Below are 5,000 nucleotides of genomic sequence, written 5' to 3'. Positions count from 1 at the left end.
AGCCGGAGGCGTAGGGTCGTGCAGCCACTATGTCGCCTTTACCAAGTGAATCGGGAACCGTGGAATGAACGAGAGATCGGACCGGCAAGTGCATGCCTCTCACCGTCCTTTACTATCGCGTCTATCCCTGACAGCGAAGATCGGGTCTTCACTGCTCCCATGATATGAAGTTGCACACGACGACTGGGGATTCCAAGATTTCAAAAATTTTCAAAATTTTTAAAAGACGGCACAGCCGGGGCAGGTGCGGTCGCCCGTCAATCCGACGATCCCCACTACCCATCCGACCCCTAACATGTGTGCCGTTCTGGCCCCGGAAGGAATTTTCGACATTTGAAAAAAAAAAAAAAAAAAAAAATTTCATCGGGCTTACCCGCGGCTGAGAAGGTACGTGGTCGACCTGATAGCGGTGCTACCGCATGCGATGGGAAATTTTTTTTTTTTTTTTTTTTTTTTTTTTTTTTTTTTTTTTTCATCGGGCTTACCCGCGGCTGAGAAGGTACGTGGTCGACCTCGATAGCGGGGCTACCGCATGCGATGGGAAAAAAAAAAAAAAAAAAAAAAAAAAAATTTTCATCGGGCTTACCCGCGGCTGAGAAGGGACGTGGTCGTCCTCGATAGCGGGGCTACCGCATGCGATGGGAAATTTTTTTTTTTTTTTTTTTTTTTTTTTTTTTCATCGGGCTTACCCGCGGCTGAGAAGGTACGTGGTCGACCTCGATAGCGGGGCTACCGCATGCGATGGGAAAAAAAAAAAAAAAAAAAAAAAAAAAATTTTCATCGGGCTTACCCGCGGCTGAGAAGGGACGTGGTCGTCCTCGATAGCGGGGCTACCGCATGCGATGGGAAATTTTTTTTTTTTTTTTTTTTTTTTTTTTTTTTCATCGGGCTTACCCGCGGCTGAGAAGGGACGTGGTCGACCTCGATAGCGGGGCTACCGCATGCGATGGGAAAAAAAAAAAAAAAAAAAAAAAAAAAATTTTTCATCGGGCTTACCCGCGGCTGAGAAGGTACGTGGTCGACCTCGATAGCGGGTGCTACCGCATGCGATGGGAAAAAAAAAAAAAAAAAAAAAAAAAAATTTTCATCGGGCTTACCCGCGGCTGAGAAGGGGACGTGGTCGACCTCGATAGCGGGGCTACCGCATGCGATGGGAAAAAAAAAAAAAAAAAAAAAAAAAAAAAATTTTCATCGGGCTTACCCGCGGCTGAGAAGGGACGTGGTCGACCTCGATAGCGGGGCTACCGCATGCGATGGGAAAAAAAAAAAAAAAAAAAAAAAAAAAAATTTTCATCGGGCTTACCCGCGGCTGTGAAGGGACGTGGTCGTCCTCGATAGCGGGGCTACCGCATGCGATGGGAAAATTTTTTTTTTTTTTCATCGGGCTTACCCGCGGCTGAGAAGGGACGTGGTCGACCTGATAGCGGTGCTACCGCATGCAATGGGGAAAAAAAAATCTTTTTTCAGCGGGCTTACCCGCGGCTGAGAAGGTACCGCGGGTATCAGTGTACGTGGTCGACCCGATAGCGGGCTACCGCGGGTAAAGGGACGTGGACGGCCGTGCTAGCGGGCTACCGCGGGTATCATCGTACGTGGTCGACCCGATAGCGAGCTACCGCGGGTAAAGGGACGTGGACGGCCGTGCTAGCGGGCTACCGCGGGTATCATCGTACGTGGTCGACCCGATAGCGGGCTACCGCGGGTAAAGGGACGTGGACGGCCGTGCTAGCGGGCTACCGCGGGTATCATCGTACGTGGTCGACCCGATAGCGAGCTACCGCGGGTAAAGGGACGTGGACGGCCGTGCTAGCGGGCTACCGCGGGTATCATCGTACGTGGTCGACCCGATAGCGGGCTACCGCGGGTAAAGGGACGTGGACGGCCGTGCTAGCGGGCTACCGCGGGTATCATCGTACGTGGTCGACCCGATAGCGAGCTACCGCGGGTAAAGGGACGTGGACGGCCGTGCTAGCGGGCTACCGCGGGTATCATCGTACGTGGTCGACCCCGATAGCGAGCTACCGCGGGTAAAGGGACGTGGACGGCCGTGCTAGCGGGCTACCGTAAGAAGGGACGTGGTCGACCCGATAGCGGGCTACCGCAGGTAAAGGTACGTCGACGGCCTCGGTAGCGAGCTACCGCGCGGGTAAGAAGGGACGTGGTCGACCCGATAGCGGGCTATCGCAGGTAAAGGAACGTCGACGGCCTCGGTAGCCAGCTACCGCGGGTAAGGAGGGGACGTGGTCGACCCGATAGCGGGCCATCGCAGGCAAAGGAACGTCGACGGCCTCGGTAGCCAGCTACCGCGGGTAAGGAGGGGACGTGGTCGACCCGATAGCGGGCCATCGCAGGCAAAGGAACGTCGACGGCCTCGGTAGCCAGCTACCGCGGGTAAGGAGGGGACGTGGTCGACCCGATAGCGGGCCATCGCAGGCAAAGGAACGTCGACGGCCTCGGTAGCCAGCTACCGCGGGTAAGGAGGGGACGTGGTCGACCCGATAGCGGGCCATCGCAGGCAAAGGAACGTCGACGGCCTCGGTAGCCAGCTACCGCGGGTAAGGAGGGGACGTGGTCGACCTGATAGCGGGCTATCGCAGGTAAGGGAACGTCGACGGCCTCGGTAGCCAGCTACCGTGGGTAAGAAGGGACGTGGTCGACCTGACAGCGGGCTAGCGCGGGTATAAGTGTACGTGGACGGCCTGATAGCGGGCTACCACGGGCTTATGCGGGTCTTCACGTGCCTACGTAGACTTTAACCCGCGGTAGCCCGCAAAAGGCCGACCACATACCTTTACCTGCGGTAGAGACCCGTGATCGCCCGCTACCAGACAGGCCGACCACGTACCTACACGTATCGAGGAATAATGCCAGCCTGGGTCCTGACACGGCCTAAGTAACAGGCTTTAGGGTTAGGGTTAGGGTTAGGGTTAGGGTTAGGGTTAGGGTTAGGGTTAATTTAGGGTTAGGGTTAATTTAGGGTTAGGGTTAGGGTTAGGGTTAATTTAGGGTTAGGGTTAATTTAGGGTTAGGGTTAGGGTTAGGGTTAATTTAGGGTTAGGGTTAGGGTTAGGGTTAGGGTTAATTTAGGGTTAGGGTTAGGGTTAGGGTTAGGGTTAGGGTTAGGGTTAGGGTTAGGGTTAGGGTTAGGGTTAGGGTTAGGGTTAGGGTTAGGGTTAGGGTTAGGGTTAGGGTTAGGGTTAGGGTTAGGGTTAGGGTTAGGGACGGGCATCGTCAAGAGGCGGCTTAGGGTTAGGGTGTACGATGCCTGCCTGCCTTCGTTACGTTACGTTACATGAAATGTGATCGTTTCATCGAGAGACCTGCTGTACTATTCTTACGTGCGGCTTCCCGATGAAAAATTGTCAACCTGTAACACTTTTTGACTAGGCTATGGCTTTGGCCGGCCGCCGATGGTCGAGAGACCCGCGGTAACCTGTCCGCGTCTCACGTGCGACATCCCGATGAAAATTTCACCCACGTAAAAAATATTTACCGAGGGTATTGTTTGCCGGCCTGGATGGTCGAGAGACCCGCGGTAGCTCGCCTGCGTCTAACGTGCGGCTTCCCGATGAAAATTTCACCCTTCTAAAAAATTTTTTACCGAGGGTATAGTTTGACGGCCTCGATGTGTCGAGAGACCCACGGTAGCCTGTCCGCATCTTACGTGCGGCTTCCCGATGAACATTTCAGCCTTGTAAAATTTTTTTTACCGAGGGTACAGTTAGACGGCCTCGATGGTCGAGAGACCCGCAGGAGCCTGCCTGCGTCTAACGTACGGCTTCCCGATGAACATTTCAGCCTTGTAAATTTTTTTACCGAGGGTATAGTTAGACGGCCTCGATGTGTCGAGAGACCCGCGGTAGCCTGCCTCGTCTAACGTGCGGCTTCCCGATGAACATGTCACCCTTCTAAATTTTTTTTACCGAGGGTATAGTTTGACGGCCTCGATGTGTCGAGAGACCCACGGTAGCCTGCCTGCGTCTATCGTGCGGCTTCCCGATGAACATTTCAGCCTTGTAAATTTTTTTTTACCGAGGGTACAGTTAGACGGCCTCGATGGTCGAGAGACCCGCGGTAGCCTGCCTGCGTCTATCGTGCGGCTTCCCGATGAAAATTTCACCCTTGTAAAAATTTTTTACCGAGGGTATAGTTTGAAGGCCTCGATGGTCGAGAGACCCGCGGTAGCCTGTCCGCATCTTACGTGCGGCTTCCCGATGAACATTTCAGCCTTGTAAATTTTTTTTTACCGAGGGTACAGTTAGACGGCCTCGATGGTCGAGAGACCCGCAATAGCCTGCCTGCGTCTAACGTACGGCTTCCCGAGAACATTTCAGCCTTGTAAATTTTTTTTTACCGAGGGTACAGTTAGACGGCCTCGATGGTCGAGAGACCCGCAGTAGCCTGCCTGCGTCTAACGTACGGCTTCCCGATGAACATTTCAGCCTTGTAAAATTTTTTTTACCGCGGGTACAGTTAGACGGCTTCGATGGTCGAGAGACCCGCGGTAGCCTGCCTGCGTCTAACGTGCGGCTTCCCGATGAAAATTTCACCCTTCTAAAATTTTTTTACCGAGGGTATAGTTTGACGGCCTCGATGTGTCGAGAGACCCACGGTAGCCTGCCTGCGTCTATCGTGCGGCTTCCCGATGAACATTTCAGCCTTGTAAATTTTTTTTTACCGAGGGTACAGTTAGACGGCCTCGATGGTCGAGAGACCCGCAATAGCCTGCCTGCGTCTAACGTACGGCTTCCCGATGAACATTTCAGCCTTGTAAATTTTTTTTTACCGAGGGTACAGTTAGACGGCCTCGATGGTCGAGAGACCCGCAGTAGCCTGCCTGCGTCTAACGTACGGCTTCCCGATGAACATTTCAGCCTTGTAAAATTTTTTTTACCGCGGGTACAGTTAGACGGCTTCGATGGTCGAGAGACCCGCGGTAGCCTGCCTGCGTCTAACGTGCGGCTTCCCGATGAAAATTTCACCCTTCTAAAATTTTTTTT

The sequence above is a fragment of the Mytilus trossulus genome, unplaced genomic scaffold (genome assembly GCF_036588685.1).
Source record: "Mytilus trossulus isolate FHL-02 unplaced genomic scaffold, PNRI_Mtr1.1.1.hap1 h1tg001173l__unscaffolded, whole genome shotgun sequence".
NCBI lineage: Eukaryota > Metazoa > Mollusca > Bivalvia > Mytilida > Mytilidae > Mytilus > Mytilus trossulus.
Note: the sequence above shows the minus strand (reverse complement) of the source record.